This window comes from Oncorhynchus keta, chromosome 14 (genome assembly GCF_023373465.1).
Source record: "Oncorhynchus keta strain PuntledgeMale-10-30-2019 chromosome 14, Oket_V2, whole genome shotgun sequence".
NCBI lineage: Eukaryota > Metazoa > Chordata > Actinopteri > Salmoniformes > Salmonidae > Oncorhynchus > Oncorhynchus keta.
In genome coordinates, this window is record NC_068434.1 from 8,671,016 (window position 1) to 8,695,922 (window position 24,907).

Below are 24,907 nucleotides of genomic sequence, written 5' to 3' on the forward strand. Positions count from 1 at the left end.
AGCAGGTTGGAACTGCTCGGTAACCCATTTGCTGTTGACGTGGAAAGCTCACCACCAAACCTCCAAATGGAGTTGATTGACCTCCAATGCAATGATGCACTGAGGGCAAAATATGCGGCAGTGGGTGCTGCGGAGTTCGCCCGTTTCCTCCCCGACACAATGCCCCAGCTGCGCATCCAGGCTGCTCAAACGTTGTCTATGTTTGGCAGCACATACCTGTGTGAACAACTGTTTTCTTTGATGAACTTGAACAAAACATCACACAGAAGTCGACTTACTGCTGAACACCTCCACTCAATTCTGAGGATTTCCTCAGCTCAGAGCCTTACCCCGAACATTGATGAACTTGTGGAAAAGATGGGACACTACCAAGTATCACCCTCAACCTCAAACAAGTGAACATTACTGTGCAATCACATATTTAGAGTTTTTACTCAGTTCAAGTTTAAAAGTTAAAGTTTAATATTTGTTTTCACTGCATGTTACTTCTCCTTAAACAAAGTGTTGTTTTTGATTAATAGATTTTTGCACTTTATTTTATTGTATTTCAATCCAATTATATTTTAAAAATATTTCAGTTGAGTGGATGATAGAAAATTGCTATTATTGTTTTTTTCTTTGAAGTAAATTTAGCCCACTTTTGCTAAAATAGAAAATATAGGCTACTGATGGTGCCTTGAATACCGGTTTCTTTCATTTAATGTTCATGTTATGGGGATTTTTATATAAAGGAAATTTGTCTTTTGTGTCTGTTGAAAATTAAAGATTACTGACAGAGCCATAAGAAAATATTGCTTTATTTATCTGATCATATTGGAATATATTTGTTAGGTTTTCAGTAGGTTCAATTAGGTTCACTAGACTATATGCGTCATTTAAAAATGTTTCAATGAACATTCGAACAGTCCGGCCCTCGGCTTGTAGCTAAATTTTTTATTTGGCCCTCCGTCCATTTGACTTTGACACCCCTGTTCTAGACCTATCGGCTGCCTTCGATACTGTGAACCATCAGATCCTCCTCTCCACCCTCTCCGAGTTGGGCATCTCCGGCGCGGCCCACGCTTTGATTGCGTCTGTTCTAGGCCCTCTCCTATTCTCGCTATACACCAAGTCACTTGGCTCTGTCATAAACGCACATGGTCTCTCCTATCATTGCTATGCAGACGACACACAATTAATCTTCTCCTTTCCCCCTTCTGATGACCAGGTGGCGAATCGCATCTCTGCATGTCTGGCAGACATATCAGTGTGGATGACGGATCACCACCTCAAGCTGAACCTCGGCAAGACGGAGCTGCTCTTCCTCCCGGGGAAGGACTGCCCCGTTCCATGATCTCGCCATCACGGTTGACAACTCCATTGTGTCCTCCTCCCAGAGCGCTAAGAACCTTGGCGTGATCCTGGACAACACCCTGTCGTTCTCAACTAACATCAAGGCGGTGGCCCGTTCCTGTAGGTTCATGCTCTACAACATCCGCAGAGTACGACCCTGCCTCACACAGGAAGCGGCGCAGGTCCTAATCCAGGCACTTGTCATCTCCCGTCTGGATTACTGCAACTCGCTGTTGGCTGGGCTCCCTGCCTGTGCCATTAAACCCCTACAACTCATCCAGAACGCCGCAGCCCGTCTGGTGTTCAACCTTCCCAAGTTCTCTCACGTCACCCCGCTCCTCTGCTCTCTCCACTGGCTTCCAGTTGAAGCTCGCATCCGCTACAAGACCATGGTGCTTGCCTACGGAGCTGTGAGGGGAACGGCACCTCAGTAGCTCCAGGCTCTGATCAGGCCCTACACCCAAACAAGGGCACTGCGTTCATCCACCTCTGGCCTGCTCGCCTCCCTACCACTGAGGAAGTACAGTTCCCGCTCAGCCCAGTCAAAACTGTTCGCTGCTCTGGCCCCCCAATGGTGGAACAAACTCCCTCACGACGCCAGGACAGCGGAGTCAATCACCACCTTCCGGAGACACCTGAAACCCCACCTCTTTAAGGAATACCTAGGATAGGATAAAGTAATCCTTCTCACCCCCCTTAAAATATTTAGATGCACTATTGTAAAGTGGCTGTTCCACTGGATGTCATAAGGTGAATGCACCAATTTGTAAGTCGCTCTGGATAAGAGCGTCTGCTAAATGACTTAAATGTAAATGTAACGGTGGTCAATTGAAAACGGATCAACTGGATTCTTGTACCCCGGGGAACAGGTGTCGTCCAGCAGTTGGTGATGGTGACATACTGAACAGTTTGACCTGGACAGGTGCACCAGAGTTGTGATTGTATGTTTGTTTGTACAGTTATGGCTGTAATGTTATTATTTTGTGTTCTCACTAAACACCCACATTTGTATTTGTGTGGGAAATGTTTGTAGGCTATGGTTGCTGTTTGTATTTCATTGAACTTTAGGCCCATGCAAAGACAAATCACACAACATAGAATTCCAAATAACCTTAGGCAAAAATACAAGTGAAAATAGTTATAAATGTCTTTATCAATTATGAGTAGCTAAACAATATCGACTGTTGGACACAGATGCGCAGGAGAACCCCGAGCTGTCAATCAAGCAGGCGCGTTGAACGGATTATGACGCTCAAGCGTTCCAAATGACGCAACAATACAGCTCCAGACCAGAGAAAGTTCATGCGGAAGATATTCTTCAGTTCAACACTAAAACTGCGCGTTGACACGTGTGATTTGAGGTGAGTCAAATATTTACGAAAGTTTACAATACATTAATCGTCCGCTAGCCTACTTAGCCTATAATTCTGTCATGGTAAGATAACACATGTGAAGGTGAACGTTACTATATTTTAAATATGTTTTCTTTTTGACATTATATAGCTAGCCTTATAAAATACAATTATTTATAATTGCTTTGTTATTTCTGTTGTTATCAATCAATCCATCTGTATCTACTCTTCTGTCTGTCTGTCAGACTATCTGAATTGTCTGTGTACTGTCTAGCCAGCACATGCCAGAAAGGTTCTTTCACAAAGGCTCATATTCACAAGGTCTCATAGAAGGAGTGCTGATCAATTATCAGTTTTGTCTTTTAAATCAAACTGAATACGTTTTGATGGACAGGAGGCGACCTGATCCTAGATCAGCACTCCTACCCTGAAACACTTTGTGAACAATATCCAGGATGTGATTATGAAGTTGTGAGGAGGTATTATTATATTAGTTGTGCTGATGCATGATGGGTTGTAGGCTAGAGCTTGAGGACTCAACTCTGAAGACTGTTTCTGAATTCACTGACCTGGTGAGTAAATGTTGTGTACAATGGCACCATCTAGTGACAGAAACATAGAAACACACATTGTTGCTGAACGAAGGCATCTCTTTATTTTCCAGAAATAAAACTTGTAGACCTTTCCTGCAGTCTCTGAGGAGATGGACACCTCTTCTTCTTCTGGACGATCTCCGTCTCCTACTGGGACTGTCTTCTTACCCCCTCCTATCATATGGAACAGTCTGTAAGTCATTCATCACATAACCTAGCTCTGGTCCAGGGCATTATGTCTCCTACTGGGACTGTCTTCTTACCCCCTCCTATCATATGGAACAGTCTGTAAGTCATTCATCACATAACCTAGCTCTGGTCCAGGGCATTATGTGCGGCTTGCTGAAGGAAGGCTCAGTGTCTGCCAGCTGTACGTAACGCCCTGGACCAGAGTGACACATTACCCACCTCTGGCCATCATGGACAGTCAACTCATCACATTCATGTACTGTAAGTCACAGTTGTGTGATGTGTTATTAAAGACAGTTACATTGAGCAGAAGTTGAATTATTATTTTAATATTGTAGTAAATTGTCTGAGTTCACTTCCTAAATAATGTGTTGACATTCCTTTGCTCCCAGCTACAAGCAGGCAGAGATGGAGGTTCACTTCCCGAGAGAAGAGAAGAAGACCTGTACAGAGAAGGAAGCCCACATGCTTGAGTTGATGGGGAAGGATCGAACGATCCGAAACCAGAAGAAGGAGATGGACAGACTTCAAGTGTGCCTCTGGGAGGAGGAAAAGAAGAAGAGGAATGGTGGATTGGAGATGGACAAGATCATTGAACAATTACAGTCTGAGTCAGACAATCTCCGAGCCCTTTTAAAAGATGAAAGGAGGAGAAGAAGAGTAGAAAGGGGTATATTGAAAGAGTGGAAGGCTGAGATCCTGAGACTGAGGGAGGCAGAGAGCCAGAGGGAGGCAGAGAGCCAGAGAGAGGCAGAGAGAGGCAGAGAGAGAGATGCAGAGAGAGAGAGATGCAGAGAGAGAGAGAAAGGCAGAGAGACAGAGAGAAGCAGAGAGACACAGAGAAGCAGAGCGAGAGAGGGAAGCAGAGAGACAGAGGGAGGCAGAGAGACAGAGAGAAGTAGAGAGACAGAGGGAGGCAGAGAGACAGAGGGAAGCAGAGAGACAGAGGGAGGCAGAGAGAGCCACAGGAGCAATGGAGCACCAGAGAAAAATGCAGGAGATCCACAGACTCAAACAACTGCTGGATCTTCTGATGGTGGACCTACAACTGGCCCACGTAAGACATGTCATTGTTATTATTAGAAGGCAGTGTATATTTATTTACCAGCTGAAAATGAATAGTGGCAGACAGCGGTACGCTAACCCAATGTTAACTTTTATTCCTTTCCTTAACCCTTACCTTAACCTCACTGAAACTATACCTGACCTTTACCTTAACCCAACCCTAGGTCCTGAACCTAACCTTCATTTATCTCAACCCCTATGCCTTTCTTCTGCTGGTTGAATATCCACTTCCTTATTAACGTCATTACTGTTGTTGTTGTTGATAACTGTATCTGTGCAGGTTGTAAATAACTGCATTAGTGAAGCCTCATTTGTATAAACATCAGAGGCAACATTGTTGTAACATCACACAAATTGTAACAGGAATTTCTCAAACCCCTAACTGAATGGGCAAGAAGGTTGTGTGTTTGTATTTGTACACATTTTGGACATAATTGATACCATAAAATGTCTCGTAATTTTTTCAAACCATGATAATACATTAATTGACAATGAACTGTCCAGATGAATTGATCAAAATGACCCTGCTATTGATGTTGTCCAGTGTTTGATTCAATTACCTAGCTCTAGGTTGTATTTCTGTGTATCATTCTCTGCAAATCCTTTGAAAGTATGTCTTTGTAATAGATTATCACTAATTTAACCTTTTAAAATGAAGCAAGAGATTGAGAGATTGAGGCTATGGCAGAAAGTCATGGAGGATCAGCGACCAAGACTGGCCTGGAACAACAAACCTATTGAGACAGGAAGAGAGAGGGAAAGAGAGAGGGAAAAAGAGAGAGAAAGGGAGATGGAAAGGGAGAGAAAAGCAGAATTGGAAAGACAAGAAATGAAGAAGAAAATGGAACAGGCAGAAGAAACGATAAAAGTGTTAGAACGAGAGATTGAGAGATTGAAAGAGATTGAGAAGGAAATCATATTTGAAAGAGAAAGAGACGTGCGTATTGCAGAGAATGAGAAAGTCAAACTGGTTAACGAAAAGGTAAAAGAGTTAGAGAGAGAGGTTGAGAGACTGAAAGAAGATATGACAACAAAAGAGATTCAATACAAAATCAAATTTGAAAGAGCGAAAGAAGCGTTTAGAAGACAGAATGAGAGAGTGAAACAGGTTAACCAAAATGTACTAGTGTTAGACAGAGAGGTTGTGAGAATGAAAGAAGAGATTAGATTGAAAGACGAGACTGAACCAGAGAGAACATTTGATAGAGACAGAGAGAGAGAAAATGATTGGAGACGAAGTGAAGAGGAGATGAAAAATAGAGTGGAGAGAGATGGAGATGGAGACGGCCCTCCTCAATGACAAAAAGACATCTGAATTGGAGGAAGTCTTCAAGAAAATCAAGGAACAGCAGATAGAATTAGAAAATATGGAAACAGACAAATATAAATGGACACAGAACCAAATGGACATGGAGGAGAATATGGAGGGTGAGCACAACAAACAGAAAGAGGTAGAAAGAAAGAGAATGGAGAAAATACCAAAACAGAGACAAGAAGAAGATGAGAAGAAGAAGGAGATGGAGAGAGAAGAAGAGGAGAGACGCAAACAGAAGCACATAGAGATGGAAGAGGAAGAAAGAGAGAGGGAGAAAGAGAGACAGAGACAGATCAGAAGACAGAGAATGGAGAAGAGACAGAAAATTATGGAAAGAGAAGAAGAGAGACAGAGAGAGATTGAAATAGAGATTGAAGAAGAAAGATGTGGACAGAAGCAAATAGAGATGGAAGAGGAAGAACGAGAGAGGGAGAAAGAGAGACAGAGAGAGAGATTGAAAGAGAGCATGAAGAAGAAAGATGTAAACAGAAGAAAATAGAGATGGAAGAGAAAGAAAGAGAAGAAGAGAGACAGAGAGAGATTGAAAGAGAGCACGAAGAAGAAAGATGTAAACAGAAGCAAATTGAGATGGAAGAGGAAGAACGAGAGGGAGAAAGAGAGACAGAGAGAGATCAAAAGAAAGATCATGGAAAAGAGACAAAAACATATCGAAGAGAGAAGAAGAGAGACAGAGAGAGATTGAAAGAGAGCACGAAGAAGAAAGATGTAAACAGAAGCAAATAGAGATGGAAGAGGAAGAACGAGAGAGGGAGAAAGAGAGACAGAAAGAGATTGAAAGAGAGAATGAAGAAGAACTATTTGAACAGAAGCAAAAAGAGATGGAAGTGGACAAACGAGAGAGGGAGAAAGAGAGACAGAGAGAGATCAAAAGAAAAATAATGGAAAAGAGACAAAAACATATCGAAAGAGAAGAAGAGAGACAGAAAGAGATTGAAAGAGAGCACGAAGAAGAAAGATGTAAACAGAAGCAAATAGAGATGGAAGAGGAAGAAAGAGAGAGGGAGAAAGAGAGACAGAGAGAGATCAAAAGAAAGATAATGGAAAAGAGACAAAACATATCGAAAGAGAAGAAGAGAGACAGAGAGATTGAAAGAGATTGAAGAAGAAAGATGTAAACAGAAGCAAATAGTGATGGAAGAGGAAGAAAGAGAGGGAGAAAGAGAGACAGAGAGAGATCAAAAGAAAAATAATGGAAAAGAGACAAAAACATATCGAAAGAGAAGAAGAGAGAGACAGAAAGAGATTGAAAGAGAGCACGAAGAAGAAAGATGTAAACAGAAGCAAATAGAGATGGAAGAGGAAGAAAGAGAGAGACAGAAAGATATTGAAAGAGAGATGAAGAAGAACTATTTGAACAGAAGCAAAAAGAGATGGAAGAGGAAGAACGAGAAGAAGAGAGACAGAGAGAGATCAAAAGAGAGAATGATGAAGAAATATGTAAACAGATGCAAAAAGAGATGAAAGAGGAAGTACAAGAGAAGGAGAAAGAGAGACAGAGAGAGATCAAAAGAAAGATAATGGAAAAGAGACAAAAACATATCAGAGGAGAAGAAGAGAGACAGAAAGAGATTGAAAGAGAGAATGAAGAACAACTATTTAAACAGAAGCAAATAGAGATGGAAGATGAAGAACGAGAAGAAGAGAGACAGAGAGCGATCGAAGAGAAAGAGAGACAGAGAGATGGGAGAGAAAGAAAGACGACAACAACAAGAGGAGAGAAAGATCATGTTTGAGAGAGATCAAGAAGAAGAAAATATATGGAAACAGAAGCAAATTGACATGGAGAAGGAGGGAAGAGAGAGGAGAACAAGAGACAGAGAGAGATAGAAGAGATACACAGACGACAACAACAAGAGGAGAGACAGAAACAAAAGGAGAAGGAGAAAGAAAGGGAGAAAGACAATGAGAATCAGAGAGAGATGGAATTAAGAGATCAGCAACAGAAAGAGATGGAGAAAGACAAGATGATTATGAGACAAAGGGAGGAAGCAGGAAGAAGAAAGGAGGGGCAGAAAAATATTTTAGGGGAAATTGAGGGACAGAATGAACTGGAGATAGAACAGGAGAGATTGAAGAAAAGCAGGAAGTGATTAAGGAAGCAGAGGAAGAGTACGGGGAAAGAGAAGAGAGGAAAGGAAGTAAGCATGAAGAAACATGTAGTAGTTAATGTTAAAGCAAAAGCACGGGAAGTTTTCAATAGGCGTAAAGAGAGGAGGTTAGAAGTGTTGAAGGGGAACGAGAACACATAGAAAGAGGACAACAAATCAGGAGGGAGAAGGAGGAAAGACGGCTGGAGATGGAAAGAAAACAGGAGAGGGCAAGACAACAAGAGGAGCAGGATAGAAAACGAGAGATTGAAATTGCTAGACAGAAAGAAATGTTGAGACTAAGAGAGGAGGAGAGGCAGAGAGAGGATGAGAGAGAGGAGCAGAGAAAGAAAGCCATTAAATGCCATTTATCTTTAATTAGAGAGAGACAAAAAATAATACAGGCAAAAAAAAGGGAGGAGATGGTGGAAGAGGAAAGAAGGGAGATCCTTGAGTACAAGAGGGGTGACTTAGAGGAGGAGGAGAAGGAAGATGACAAGGAGGACATTCTCCCACCTGATAAAAGTATCAGAAGGAGAGCTGTGGGCTGGGTGAATAAAACATGGGAGAAGAGGAACCTCAGAAAGATAGAGAGAACGTATCAGAGAGAGGCTGAGGAGGGCCATAAGATCGTCCACATAGGTAAGACCTGTTTTCCCTCTACTTATGACATCATCCTCTGTAGTCTCCTCTACACACATACGTTCCACACCAGTCATCATGTTGCATCAGTTCATAAAAACACACACAAAAACGTGTTTTGGGGGATCCGGGGCTACTAGTGGCCATGGGGCCCTAAGCGATCACATATGCCCTGGCACTATACAAAGAATAGGTGCCATTCTGGACACACGTTCAATTTAGGACCAGGTCAATTCGGGATGGGAATTATTGCACTTTATTGACACATTCCATGCCTTGCTCAACTGAAAAGAGTAAAGAATCATTGACATCCAATTGTGTTTTCTATTCTTCATTCCCTGTGTCCATTACATTTAAGTTGATACCAGATCCACTAAGTTGAATGTAAACTCTACTTCTTCTCCCCTCCCAGCCATCCCTGGACACACAAGGTTAACATCCACCATGACCCGGGCAGAGAGAGAGAGGGAGAAGAGGAAGGAGCTGCTGAAGGCTGAGGAGAGAAGGAAGAAGATGGAGGATTTCAATAAGCAGTGGAGAGAGGTCCTGCTTAAAAACACACTCATCAACAACTGAAGGAGGAGAGGGAGAGGATGAAGGAAAACTACCTGGATCAGATGAATCTGGAGGCTGATGCTCAAATCAACACCCGGTGTCTAACCACCCAACACAGCCACGATTACAACCACGGTCAGGAGTTGCCCGGATGGGCCACAGGCCAACAAGTAAGCCAAGAGCCCACTGGATCTGCTGATGGCCACCAGGAAAGGCCAAGGAGGCAACAGGCATGGGCAGAGAACCAGGAGGGGAGTTCAGAGAACCAGCAGGAGGGGCCAGAGAACCATCAGGGGGGGCCAGACAGCCAGCAGCTAGAAGCTCCAGAAGAGGCTGACACATCAGAGCCAATCTCCAACACAAAGACAAAGAAAAAGCCAAGCATCTGGAAGAAAATTAGGATGAGGTAAAGAATGTTTAAACATCTATTCATGTTTTACACTGTTAATATACATGTCATCACTTTAAAAAGTGACATTATCCAAATGTGAGGGTTTAGTGTACATGCAACACACATGTAAATATATAGATACTTACCTGTCTCTGTGATGTCTTACAGCATTCCTGACCTGCTGTCTGCCTAGAGCTGGAACTTGATGAAGCCACAGTTCCACTGAGGTTACGTTGGTAATTAAAAGTGTCGCCCAATAATTCCTCCTCCTCTTTAAGTCATCGAGCCACATTTCCTCCTCAAAACATTATAGTCTCCTCAAGCCAGCAAGTTTCCTCTTTATCAGGCAACAAACCATCGAAGGTCAGTGACCCTCCTCCCAAGAACAGAGACTCTCATCTGTATCCTAGTTAAATTCATCTCTGATTACCACCTCTACAGTCCTAGAAAATATCCCAAAAATGGAAATGGTTTCAACAGAAGTCCTCCCCTCAGACCAGTGGCTCCACAGACCAGAGTTTCTCATCTTTATTCAAGTTGAATGCAACTCTGATCATTTCCACCACCTCTCCTGTTAAGGGGAGGTGCTGAAAAGGAGGTCTGGGAGGAGGTCTGCAGGTAGCCTGGACCGGACCGGTAGCAGCTAAGTTGCTGGCTCCATCCCCGGGCAGAGCTGCTCAAGTCAGGCCAGTGATGTTTGATGATGTCATTTTTGTTAGCAAAGTTTTATTCTTTAATAAAAGCATTTAGTAAAAAAAGCAATATTGTTGTTACGGTGTGGATTGTTTTGTTATTTATTAGAATTGAAACATCCAGTAGTCATGGTAGATGTTAGACTTTCAATGAGACACCTAACATTCCATCAGTTTGATACAATGTGTGACACGTTATATTAGAGAGGAGTCTTCTATACACATCTATTTTAGACCATAGGAGAAATATCAGATTGAAATAGCTTCTCTAAGAGTCTGAGGAGAGAGCAACAGTAGACGCATCGTTAGCTCTCCCACCTCCAGTTCAGTACTTGGGTCATTCCACTAGTTGAGTACCTTTTGGGGAGTGTAACTTTATATTTCACCTAATTCTAACATTGTGTCATAAAGAGCACATGTTCAACTTAATATAAAATATGTTTCCCATCTCAAGAGTAACAAATACATACTATAGCAAGTGCCTATTAAGGGTCAAATAAAGTGACAGGGTTGACTGTAACAGAGTTGACTATTTCATCTAGAATCAACCATAGATCCCCATGTGACAGGGGGAATGGAATGCAAGCTTACCAAACACATGTAAATAGTTTAAACATTTCTAGACTGTCTATCTATAGGTAACAGGGTTGATGTGTTATAATTCACCCACCCCGTGGTGATTGCAGCATGTACATCTTGGTGGGGAAAACTCCCCCAAAATGTTTTAGATGAATGCCAGCAAAGCCACTACACAACACAACACTAAACAATACATTAATTGCACTGTAACTTTAACAAACGATGCCCACAAACTGTTAGGGTCGACATAAAGCTGTCCCAACAGCAGAGGTTTCTTTTCAGCACCATGGTGTCACGGCTTCAATAAGTAGTGAGTGCAGGAGTCAGGCGCAGAGAGCAGGGTAGTTCAAAAGATGTGGATCTTTAATATTCCCACAAAACCAGAGAGACGGTCACGCCACACACACAAGGGAGTGTAAAGTCCCAGTCCAACCAAACAGAGAGACGGTCACACCACACACACAAGGGAGCGTAAAGTCCCAGTCCAACCAAACAGAGAGACGGTCACGCCACACACACAAGGGAGCGTAAAGTCCCAGTCCAACCAAACAGAGAGACGGTCACACCACACACACAAGGGAGCGTAAAGTCCCAGTCCAACCAAAACCAGAGAGACGGTCACGCCACACACACAAGGGAGCTTAAAGTCCCAGTCCAACAATACCAGAGGCGGTCACGCCACACACACAAGGGAGTTCCCAGTTGTCTTGAACTCACTGAAATCTAAGATGTCCCAGTCAAAGTTCCCAGTTGTCTTGAACTCACTGAAGTCTAAGATGTCCCAGTCAGAGTTCCCAGTTGTCTTGAACTCACTGAAATCTAAGATGTCCCAGTTCTGAGTTTCTAGTTGTTTTGATTGCGGCAGGAGTCATGCTGAATAGCAGGCTAGTGATTGCTTTGTTAAGCTTGCAGTTAACCACTGATTCCTTCCAAACCACTCATTGTTGAATTTGCGATTTTCCAACTTTTTGTGTTTATTTGGAAAGGTTGATGACCACTGATACTTTTTATCTATAATTTCTCTTCATATGACAAGGATTGAAAAGGATTTGCCAGGAGATTGTTGTCTGGATGCATGATGATGACTGCTAGCTTGGTAGCTATGATTTTGTAAATATGATGTTGAACCAATCACGGCGCAACCAGAGAACATTACCAACCCCTACGCTCCGTATTTCTCACTGGCTGCCCCACCACCACAGAAAGCACTAAGCTGGGCTGAAACACCTGCATTTATGAGCTGCCTTCCTCAAGAAAGCAAAAAAGAGACAATGTCTGTATGTGGCTTTATTAACTCAATGATTTAAAAAAATGTACTTCTATAAAATCTACTGAAAGTAAAACAAATCACTTTACACAAAAATACATTAAAAAAATCAATATCTTCCACCCCATTAGACTTATGAAAACAACCAAATGTTATTGGTTCAGGGACCTCATCCCTCCAATCAACAACAATTACTTTTGTATTTGATTACTTTAAGAATTTTCTGTCAATTTAAATTCACGTTACTTATAAAATAAATCTGAATTAAAACATCAATATCTTCCACCCCACTAGACTTTAATGAATACAACCAACTGTTATTGGTTCAGGGAGTCATGCCTCCAATCAACAGCAAGTTGTGTTGTATTTGTTGACTTTGGATACTTTTTTACAAATGTATAATTAAATTTGCATGAATAATACTTTAAAATGTCAATAGATTCCACCCCATGTGACATTTATGAGTTAAACTAACTGTGACTAGCAAGCTAGCAAGCTAGGACTGACGGTTTGGTTTTCTAAACTAGCAAGTATGTTTGTTTGTTACCAAGGCAACTACTGTAACTATCTAGTAAACTTGCTAGCTACTTCAATGAATGTTGAACACATTTCTACCGGCAAATGTGCTAAATTATAGCCATGGTATAAAAGGGATAATCAACTCAGGGCTTTATGGTTCTCTGGAAAATAATGCAAGTCCATATGGAAGGTCAGTTCCACAGTGTTCAGTTCACCTACCACAAAGTACCACACCAAACTACCACAACTACCACACCTACCATCAACACATCTACCAAACCTACAACCACCAAACCACAACTAACACACCTAACACAACTATCAAAAATACTATCACCTAACCTAGCACAGCTACCATCACCACAACAACCATCACCACACCTACCAAACCTACCTGCTACATCTACCACACTTAGCTACCACAACTACCACACCTATCATCACCAAACCTACTATATATATATATATATGATCACCACACCTACCACACTTACCTACCACACCTATCATCACCATACCTACCATATCTACCATCACCAAACCTACCAAACTTACCTACCACAACTACCATCACACCTACCACATCTACCATCACCACAATTATCATACCTACCATCACCACTTCTATCACACCTACCATCACCAAACCTAACACAACTACCATCACCACACATACCGTACCTACCTTCCCCTCACCTACCGACACTAAACCTACCACAACTACCATCACCACACCTACCATTACCACACCCACCAAATCTACATACAGTACCTACCTATCACAACTACCACACCTACCTACCAAACCTATCACACCTACCATCACCACACCAACCGTACCTACCATCCACACACCTACCATCACCACACCTACCGTCATACAGACCTTCACCACACCTATCACACCTACCATCACCACAAATACAATAAGACCTACCATCATCACATCTACCATCATCACATCTACCATCACCACACCTACCATCATCACACCTACCATCACCACACCTACCATCACCACACCTACCATCACCACAAATACAATAAGACCTACCATCACCACACCTACAATCACCCACCTACCATCATCACATCTACCCTAACCACACCTACCATCCACACACCTACCATCACCACACCTACCGTCATACAGACCTTCACCACACCTACAATCACCCACCAACCATCATCACATCTACCATAACCACACCTACCATCTCTACCATCACACCTACCATCATTACACCTACCATCCCTACCATCACCACACCTACCATAATAAATGTGGATAGGTATGCATTCAATGATGACGGTATTGTAGAAGGTAGATACAGGAGGAGCCTATAGTCTACAATAATAACGTCATTGAATGTACTATAGTATCATTTATTTAATTGATGAATGAAATTGTAAATAGGCTCCTTCATTCAGTGAATACTGGATGTCTTTCTATCTCTGGGAGTATGTTAATGAAGGCTTTTCAGCTGTTGAACTATGGCAATGTCCAACAAATGTCTAAATCCTTCTTTCTTTTAGTCAACAAGTGATGAGCCAGAGCAACCAATCAACGTCACTGCAGCTGTTCTACCCCCCTACACTGCTCTTCCTCCACCACCAACCTCATCCTCTTCTCCTGTTCAACTCATTTGCCGTCAGACTAGAAAGGACTGTACATACAGTTGAAGTCAGAAGTTTACACACACACCTACCAGGTTGGGGTCATTAAAACTCATTTTTTTTAACCACTCCACAAATTTATTGTTAACAAACTATAGTTTTAGCAAGTTGGTTAGGACATCTACTTTGTTCCCCCAAAAATGTGCCGAGAGATTATTTCACTTTACGATTAACTGTATCACAATTCCAGTGGGTCAGAAGTTTACATAAACTAAGTTGAATGTGCATTTAAACAGCTTGGAAAATTCCAGAAAATGATGTCATGGCTTTAGAAGCTTCTGATAGGCTAATTGACATCATTTGAGGCAATTGGATGTGTACTGTGAGGTTCTGTGTTACACACTATAGCCCTTACCATATCATATGTGATGGAATACTATTTGCTGTTGGCTTGTGTGGATATATGTGTTATGCAACATTGTTAAGGCCTTTCTCATGATGGAAAAATACAGAATAACATGAAGACGGGTACTGTGCAATGAGTTGTGGGGGCACATTCAGAACGTAGTGTTGGGAGAACAAACGGTCTTTTGTTAGATAACAGGAGCCAGGTGTGAGATAACTGTATTGAGTGTGTGAGCGCATAGATATTCTACACAACTACAACGACTGACCGCTGAAGCGCCAAGGAGGCTGAGACCAGCTCGTGCGCCAACAATCAACGATAGGCTGGGTGAGTTTAAACCACGCCCAGTCTCTACTCTGACAGGCCGGCTCGGAAGCAGGAACTACTTCTGTCAAGAGTATATTATAATATCTTTGTCAGGAACAAGTCAGTTCTCTGTTTGCCCTGCGAGGTGGGACAGAGAGCCCGTATATACGAAAATTGCATTTGCCACTTATTGCTTAGCTAATAGAAAATACATAGTATACAATCGGTGACTCAATGTCATATTTATCCTGATACCAGATTAGAATTGACGCAACCCTAACAGTACCTGTGGATGTGTTTCAAGGCCTACCTTAAAACTCAGTGCCTCTTGCTTGACGTCATGGGAAAATCAAATGAAATCAGCCAAGACCTCAGAATAAAAATTGTAGACCCCCATAAGTCTGGTTCATCCTTGGGAGCAAGTTTCAAACGCCTGAAGGTACCACATTCATCTGTACAAACAATAGTACGCAAGTATAAGCACCGTGGGATTACGCAGCCGTCATACCGCTCAGGAAGGAGATGCGTTCTGTCTCCTAGAGATGAACGTACATTGGTGCAAAACAAAAAGTGCAAATCCCAGAACAACAACAAAGTACCTTGTGAAGTAGCTGGAGGAAACAGGTACAACAATATCTTTATCCACAGTAAAAACCAGTCCAATATCGACATAACCTGAAAGGCCCTCGGCAAGGAAGAAGCCACTGCTCCAAAACCACCCTTGAAAAGCCAGACAACGGTTTGCAACTGCACATGTAGACAAAGATTGTACTTTTTGGAGAAATGTCCTCTGGTCTGATGAAACAAAAATTGTTCTAAAATTCACCAAATGTATTGTGGGAAGCTTGTGGAAGGCTACCCGAAACGTTTGACCCAAGTTAAACAATTTAAAGGGAATGCTACCAAATACTAATTGAGTGTATTTAAACTTATGACCCACAAGGAATGTGACGAAAGAAATAAATGCTGAAATAAATCATTCTCTGTCCTATTATTCTGACATTTCACATTCTTAAAAGAAAGTGGTGATCCTAACTGACCTAAGACAGGGAATCTTTACTTGGATTAAATGTCAGGAATTGTGAAAAACTGTGTTTAAATGTATTTGTCTAAGTTGTATGTAAACTCCCGACATCAACTGTACATACCCCTGTGCACATCTCATTGCAATATGGTCCATCCAGGCCTCAGCTGGACGCCTACAATGTGACAAATGTAAACAAGATGCTATAATTGTGTGTGTGTGTGTGTGTGTGCCGCTCCAGGTCATATTTTGATATTTTATTTAATTTGTTCTCTGATGGAGCCATCCCTTGTATCATTTTCTAGGCCTCCCAGGTATTTGCATTTAAAGTAATGTATCTGATTACTGCTGCTAGGGGGAGCTGTGATGTGAGATCGTGAGGTCTTAGAGGTTTCTTCTTCAATCTTGGAGAATGCCTACTACTGAAAACTAATAACGTTTCTCCGTCTCATCATTTTACCCTGTTAATCAAGTTACGCAATGTGCAAAAGTGCAATATGACTCTCAGCATATTGAGGTAACATGGTTAACTAAATAGTCCATGAGTTTGGTCACGTTTGAAGGGAGTTTTAACAGAGTGATAAACTGGTTGGTATTTTCCCCATTGTAAGTAATGGAGGTTGGCTAGGTTGCTAATGGTTTACATGTAAGAGAAGGGATCAAGATGGCGTCTGAACTTTCTGTACTGTTTTTCAATAACGTTTAGATCCTATTTGTTTTATTTTCTATCAACAAAGACTCAGTTTATTTCAGGTAATATATGTGAATATGTGATGTCACGATAAAATGTGTGTGTTGATATTTCTACAAAAATATTTAACAGTTTGCTAGCTTGATGCTAACCATATTTAGCTTGGCTAAGCGCTAGCTAGCTCAAGGCTAGTTTATCTCAGTCTGATAGCTTACATGTTAGTGGTTTATAATATAATGGTTGTAGCACCGTTTAGCACAGGCCTCCAGTAATGTATAGCTTTTTCCAAATTGACACTGATAGTACAGTGAGTTATATATAATGTGAATGTGTAGATGTGTGGTGATAGTATTTTAACCTCAGACTTTTTATTTTGTTGATACTGGAATATGAAATGTGGAGATGTAATGCAATAATAGAGTTGTAATGGATACTTGGTTTTGATCACCAAAAAGATTAACAAAAGAGAACAGTATTTTAATACATCTTGGAGAATTCCCACTACGGTTTCTCTGTCTCATCATTTTACCCTGTTAATTCAGGTTTATTATCTGCTGACCACATCCCAGTCCGAGGCCTGTAACATATGTCAACAGGTGTCAAGGACTTGAAAGTTACAGAAATTGAGTTAACTGTTAGGACAAGAGATAACAGCTAAATGAAATCCAACTGATGCCATTGTGTGAAGATACACGCAAGCTGATATTGACTATTCTTGACTGCTGTCAAATAGCCACTTATATTAATTATAATGCCATTATTGTTTTGTGCTGAGTTTCACTATTTATCAAGGCTACTTGGCGATGATAATGATGTTTGTTCTACCAATGTTTTCATCATTTGACCTCACATCTTGGTGGTTGGCGTATTTTATTCATTTTGTTGTTATAAAAGTTACTGTGTTCCAACACAAATGCTTTCTGTTTCATAGTCGTAACAAAAGGCACTCCATGAATACAATTGATTGAATACATGATTGTGGTGTTTTTAGTGGTGTTTAATTTTTTACCTATCGCCTACAGGAACATAAACCAATGAAAATGCTATTGTATTATTTGACATCAAATAAAAATGGTATTCTAATTTTACCCATGGCTTTTCATAAACACAACCAAATTTTTATTTTTGCGATAACATATGAAATGTATTACACTGTTAGAATGTCGTAGTCAATATGACTGCTCATTAGCTTGATGGGGGGTTCTTGAGGCCCAGAGGTTCTAGAAGCCACATCAGTCAGTCTGGTCAGAGTGACTCAGTGTCACGACTTCCGCCAAAGTCGGCTCCTCTCCTTGTTCGGGCGGTGTTTGGCGATTGACATCACCGGCTTTCTAGACATCGCCGCTCCATTTCTCATATGTCCATTTGTTTTGTCTTGTTTCATACACACCTGGTTCTCATTCCATAATCACACTGCATGTATTTAGTCCTCTGTTCCCCTCCATGTCTTTGTGTGTAATTGTGTCTTGTTATGCGAGTATTGTAAGGCCTTTGTTAAGTTACGTACTTTGGAACGCTTATGTTGTTATGTTGTCATTTTATGACAGGAATTAAAGTGTGCCTATTTACTACAATCAGATCTCCCGAAGGAGACGAGGAGCGCGTCCAGGAACATTCGGCCATGTTATATCACCTTGGTGCCATGATGGATCGTGTTGACCAGACCATGGACCACTGGGAGAGACAGGAAGTCTCCCCAGTGCCTCGACTAAGCGCAACTGGGGTTGTCTCTACCCGTCTCATCCGGAGCAGGGTACGGGTAGAAGTAACAGGGGAGGAGGACGGCCCAGGAATTTGACCTAGAATTCAGGACCTTGGCCGCTGGAGCAGGCTGGAAAAACAGGGCCCTCATTGACCACTATCAGTGCAGCCTACACGAGGACGTCCGACGTGAGCTGGCCTGCAGGGATGCCACCATCTCCTTTGACCAACTGGTGGATTTGTCAATCCGGTTGGATAACCTGCAGGTCACTCGCAGACGTCCAGAGGGGGCTCTGTCGGTGCCATCTTCCAGAACCCCCCGCTCCGGTGCCCATGTAGTTGCGAGGGGCTGCGCGTAGGGGAGACTGGAGGAGGAGCCGTCACGTGCACCATCTATACATCTATGGCAGCAGAGGGCACACTGCCGGTCGGTTCCTCTGGGAGTTCGAGGCAACAGGCAGGGCACTCTGGCATCACCCAGGTGAGTCTGCACCACACTCATCCAGAGTCCTCTGTTGACCACCTGTTTGTACCCGTTTGTTTCCCTGATTTTATCCCGCATTCCCGGCATAAGGATCTTGTCGATTCAGGTGGAGCTGGGAATTTTAATAGACAGAGCATTAGCCCTTAGTTTAGGGATCCCCATTATTCCTGTAGTTAGACCTTTCCCTGTTCACGCTCTGGATAGTCGACCATTAGGGTCCGGGCTAATCAGGGAAGCATTGGACTAGTAACCGAAAGGTTGCAAGATCGAATCACCGAGTTGACAAGGTCGTTCTGCCCCTGAACAAGGCAGTTAACCCAGTGTTCCTAGGCCATCATTGACAATAAGAATGTGTTCTTAACTGACTTGCCTAGTAAAATAAAGTTTTTTTTTTTTAAATGGAGACACGGGGGTTACGAGGAGACAAATCAGTCTCTCACGGGGTGGTCGTGAGAGTGCTCGGGACGTGTGTAGGGTTTCCAATGGTGGAAAGTCCAGACCAGGTCTCCACCGTGCATCCCCTAGAATATGCTCTCGCCTTCTGTAAAGAGGGCGCTCAATTACCACCTCATCGACAGGGGGGATTGTGCGATAAATCTCCTGGCAGACGCTGCGCCTTTCAGGTCACCTGTATCCCCTGTCGCAACGGAGACGGTGGCTATGGATACATATGTCTCTGAATCCCTACGTCAGGGGTGTACATTCAGTCCACCACCTCACCCGCCTCAGAGGTTATTTTTGTGAAGAAGAAGGATGGAGGTCTACGCTTGTGCATTGACTATAGAGGTCCCAATCAAATCACGGTGAGATAGTTACCTCTTATCGCCACGGAGACTGAGTCAATGCATGGGGCGCGCTTCTACACAACTGGATCTCAAGAGTGAGTATACCCTGGTGCATATCCCGGAGGGAGACCAGTGGAAGACAGCATTTAGGGACCACCTCAGGGCATTATGAGTACTTTGATGGGTTGATGAATGCCCCATCAGTTTTCCAATCCTTTGTAGATGAGATTTTGAGGACCTGCACGGGCAGGGTGTAGTGGTATATCGATGACATTCTGATATACTCCGCTACACGCGCCGAGCATGTGTCCTGGTACGAGGTACTTGGACGACTGTTGAAGATGACCATATACACCAAGGCCGAGAAATGCCTGTTCTTTCAGCAGGCCGTCTCCTCCTAGGTGGTGTAGATGAAGGTGACCAGATTGCAGCCGTGCGTAATTGGCCGACTCTCACCACGGTAAAGGCGGTGCAGCGATTTTTAGGGTTTGCCAATTACTACGGAGATTTATCTGGGGTTTGGGTCTGCAGTTTGTGAGGCCATTCAAAGTCCTGAGGAGAGGAATGAGGTTTGTTACAGGTTACAACTTCCACCCGATTACCGTATTAACCCCTCGTTCCATGTGTCTCTCTCATGCCGGTGGTGGCTGGTCCACTCCAGGAGTCTGAGGTGCGGGAGGTTCTTCCTCCCTCTGGACATCGAGGGGGCCCCGGCGTACTCCGTTCGCCCCATACTGGATTCGAGGCGTCGGGCCTTCAGTACCTCGTGGAGTGGGAGGGGTATGGTCCAGAGGAGATGCTGGGTTCCGTGGAGGACGTGTTGGACCCTTCAATGCTGCAAGGAGTTCCACCGTCGTCGTCTGGATCGCCCTGCGACTCGCCCCGCTGCTGGAGACTTGTTGTCAATAAGATTCTTGCTACGTAGCTTAACTTTCTGAACATTCAAGACGTGTAGTCCACTTGTCATTCCAATCTCCTTGCATTAGCGTAGCCTCTTCTGTAGCCTGTCAACTATGTGTCTGTCTATCCCTGTTCTCTCCCTCTCTGCACAGACCATACAAACGCTCCACACCCGTGGCCGCGTCACCCTAATCTGGTGGTCCCAGCGCACGACCCACATGGAGTTCCAGGTCTCCGTAGCCTCTGGAACTGCCGATCTGCGGCCAACAAGGCAGAGTTCATCTCAGCCTATGCCTCCTCCAGTCCCTCGACTTCTGGCACTGACGGAACATGGATCACCAGATAACACTGCCACTCTACTGCTCTCTCTTCGTCCGCCCACGTGTTCTCGCACACCCCGAGCTTCTGTCATGGGGTGGGTGGCACCGGGATCCTCATCTCTCCCAAGTGGTCATTCTCTCTTTCTCCCTTACCCATCTGTCTATCGCCTCCTTTGAATTTCATGCTGTCACAGTTACCAGCCCTTTCAAGCTTAACATCCTTATCATTTATCGCCCTCCAGGTTGCCTCGGAGAGTTCATCAATGAGCTTGATGCCTTGATAAGCTCCTTTCCTGAGGACGGCTCACCTCTCACAGTTCTGGGACTTCAACCTCCCCCCGTCTACCTTTGACTCATTCCTCTCTGCCTCCTTCTTTCCACTCCTCTCCTCTTTGACCTCACCCTCTCACCTTCCCAACCTACTCACAATCACAAGGCAGGCAATACGCCGACCTCATCTTTACTAGATGCTGTTCTTCCACTAACCTCATTGCAACTCCCCTCCAAGTCTCCGACCACTACCTTGTATCCTTTTCCCTCTCGCTCTCATCCAACACTTCCCACACTGCCCCTACTGGATGGTATCGCGCCGTCCCAACCTTCGCTCTCTCTCCCCCGCTACTCTCTCCTCTTCCATCCTATCATCTCTTCCTCTGCTCAAACCTTCTCCAACCTATCTCCTGATTCTGCCTCCTCAACCCTCCTCTCTCCCTTTCTGCATCCTTTGACTCTATGCCCCCATCCTCCAGGCCGGCTCGGTCCTCCCCTCCCGCTCCGTGGCTCGGACGACTCATTGCGAGCTCACAGAACAGGCCCGGGCAGCCGAGCGGAAATGGAGGAAAACTCGCCTCCCTGCGGACCTGGCATCCTTTCGCTCCCTCCTCTCACATTTTCCTCTTCTGTCTCTGCTGCTAAAGCCACTTTCTACCACTCTAAATTCCAAGCTTCTGCCTCTAACCCTAGGAAGCTCTTTGCCACCTTCTCCTCCCTCCTGAATCCTCCCCCCCTCCTCCCTCTGCAGATGACTTCGTCAACCATTTTGAAAAGAAGGTCGACGACATCCGATCCTCGTTGCTAAGTCAAACGACACCGCTGGTTCTGCTCACACTGCCCTACCCTGTGCCTGACCTCTTTCTCCCCTCTCTCTCCAGATGAAATCTCGCGTCTTGTGACGGCTGGCCGCCCAACAACCTGCCCGCTGACCCTATCCCCTCCTCTCTTCTCCAGACCATTTCCGGAGACCTTCTCCCCACCTCACCTCGCTCATCAACTCATCCCTGACCGACTGGTTCGTCCTTCCGTCTTCAAGAGACAGAGTTGCACCCCTTCTGAAAAACCTACACTCGATCCCTCCGATGTCAACAACTACAGACCAGTATCCCTTCTTTCTTTCTCTCCAAAACTCTTGAACGTGCCGTCCTTGGCCAGCTCTCCCGCTATCTCTCTCAGAATGACCTTCTTGATCCAAATCAGTCAGGTTTCAAGACTAGTCATTCAACTGAGACTGTTTTCTCTGTATCACGGAGGCGCTCCACACCGCTAAAGCTAACTCTCTCTCCTGCTCTCATCCTTCTAGACCTATGGCTGCCTTCGATACTGTGAACCATCAGATCCTCCTCTCCACCCTCTCCCGAGTTGGGCATCTCCCGGCGCGGCCCACGCCTGGATTGCGTCCTACCTGACAGGTCGCTCCTACCAGGTGGCGTGGCGAGAATCTGCCTCCTCACCACGCGCTCTCACCACTGGTGTCCCCCAGGGCTCTGTTCTAGGCCCTCTCCTATTCTCGCTATACACCAAGTCACTTGGCTCTGTCATAACCTCACATGGTCTCTCCTATCATAGCTATGCAGACGACACAAATTAATCTTCCTTTTCCTTCTGATGACCAGGTGGCGAATCGCATCTCTGCATGTCTGGCAGACATATCAGTGTGGATGACGGATCACCACCTCAAGCTGAACCTCGCAAGACGGGCTGCTCTTCCTCCCCGGGAAGGACTGCCCGCTCCATGATCTCGCCATCACGGTTGACAACTCCATTGTGTCCTCTCCCAGAGCGCTAAGAACCTTGGCGTGATCCTGGACAACACCCTGTCGTTCTCAACTAACATCAAGGCGGTGGCCCGTTCCTGTAGGTTCATGCTCTACAACATCCGCAGAGTACGACCCTGCCTCACACAGGAAGCGGCGCAGGTCCTAATCCAGGCACTTGTCATCTCCCGTCTGGATTACTGCAACTCGCTGTTGGCTGGGCTCCCTGCCTGTGCCATTAAACCCCTACAACTCATCCAGAGGACGCCGCAGCCCGTCTGGTGTTCAACCTTCCCAAGTTCTCTCACGTCACCCCGCTCCTCCGCTCTCTCCACTGGCTTCCAGTTGAAGCTCGCATCCGCTACAAGACCATGGTGCTTGCCCCTGCGGAGCTGTGAGGGGAACGGCACCTCAAAGTACCTCCAGGCTCTGATCAGGCCCTACACCCAAACAAGGGCACTGCGTTCATCCACCTCTGGCCTGCTCGCCTCCCTACCACTGAGGAAGTACAGTTCCCGCCTCAGCCCAGTCAAAACTGTTCGCTGCTCTGGCCCCCAATGGTGGAACAAACTCCCTCACGACGCCAGGACAGCGGAGTCAATCACCACCTTCCGGAGACACCTGAAACCCCACCTCTTTAACAATACCTAGGATAGGATAAGTAATCCTTCTCACCCCCCTTTTTAAGATTTAGATGCACTATTGTAAAGTGACTGTTCCACTGGATGTCATAAGGTGAATGCACTAATTTGTAAGTCGCTCTGGATAAGAGCGTCTGCTAAATGACTTAAATGTAAATGTAAGGGTGGTGGGGTACCGTCTCGACCTCCGAAGTCTTCTGGGTGATCTCCATCTCCTACTGGGACTGTCTTCTTACCCCCTCCTATCATGTGGAACAGTCTGTAAGTCATTCAACACATAACCTAGCTCTGGTCCAGGCATTATGTGCGGTTTGCTGAAGGAAGGCTCAGTGTCTGCCAGCTGTACGTAACGCCCTGGACCAGAGTGACATTACTCACCTCTGGCCATCATGGACAGTCAACTCATCACATTCACCTACTGTTAAGTCACAGTTGTGTGATGTGTTATTAAAGACAGTTACATTGAGCAGAAGTTGAATTATTATTTTAATATTGTAGTAAATTGTCTGAGTTCACTTCATAAATAATGTGTTGACATTCCTTTGCACCCAGATACAAGCAGGCAGAGATGGAGGTTCACTTCCTGAGGGAAGAGAAGAAAACCTGTACAGAGAAGGAAGCCCACATGCTTGAGTTGATGGGGAAGGATCGAAACGATCCGAAATCAGAAGAAGAGATGGACAGACTTCATGTGTGCCTCTGGGAAGAGGAAAAGAAGAAGAGGAATGGTTGATGTCGGGAAAGGCCCAGGGACATGTACTAGTCTGTGGCGACCTAAATGCCAGAACCGGACAAGAACCTGACACCCTCAGCACACAGGGGGACAAACATCTGCCTGGAGGTGACAGCATCCTCCCTACATATGCCCCCTAGGCACAACTATGACAACATAACCAACAAAAACGGGTCACAACTCCTGCAGCTTTGTCGACGCTGGGTATGTACATAGTCAACGGTAGGCTTCGAGGGGACTCCTATGGTAGGTACACCTATAGCTCATCTCTTGGCAGTAGTACTGTAGACTACTTTATCACTGACCTCAACCCAGAATCTCTCAGAGCGTTCACAGTCAGTCCACTAACACCCCTATCAGACCACAGCAAAATCACAGTCTACTTAAACAGAGCAATACTCAATCATGAGGCATCAAAGCCAAAGGAACTGAGTAACATTAAGAAATGCTATAGATGGAAGGAATGCAGTTTGGAAACCTACCAAAAAACAATTAGGCAACAACAAATTCAATCTCTTTTAGACAATTTCCTTGGTAAAACATTCCACTAATAGTGAAGGTGTCAACTTGGCAGTAGAAAATCTCAACAGTATATTTGACCTCTCAGCTTCCTATCAAATATAAAAATCTCAAATAGAAAACCGAAGAAAATGAACAATAATGACATATG

The 24,907-nt window shown here is 44.3% G+C and overlaps 1 protein-coding gene and 1 long non-coding RNA gene across 3 annotated transcripts in view; one reads left to right on the plus strand and one right to left on the minus strand.

Moving 5' to 3' along the window:
• The window catches only part of LOC127907182 (uncharacterized), a 251,290-nt gene that overhangs the window by 12,582 nt on the left and 213,801 nt on the right, over positions 1-24,907 (plus strand). The window lies entirely within an intron of this gene.
• Positions 3,319-24,907, minus strand: part of LOC127907187 (uncharacterized) — a 44,127-nt gene continuing 22,538 nt past the window's right edge. The window contains exons 1-3 of one of the 2 annotated variants that reach the window (XR_008063613.1): positions 9,689-9,830; positions 9,205-9,536; positions 3,319-3,451 (exon numbers count right to left, since the gene is read on the minus strand). This is a non-coding gene — a long non-coding RNA (uncharacterized LOC127907187). Of the gene's footprint in view, positions 3,452-9,204; positions 9,537-9,688; positions 9,831-24,907 lie in introns of those variants that run through there. The other variant, XR_008063614.1, reaches the window with a different exon arrangement.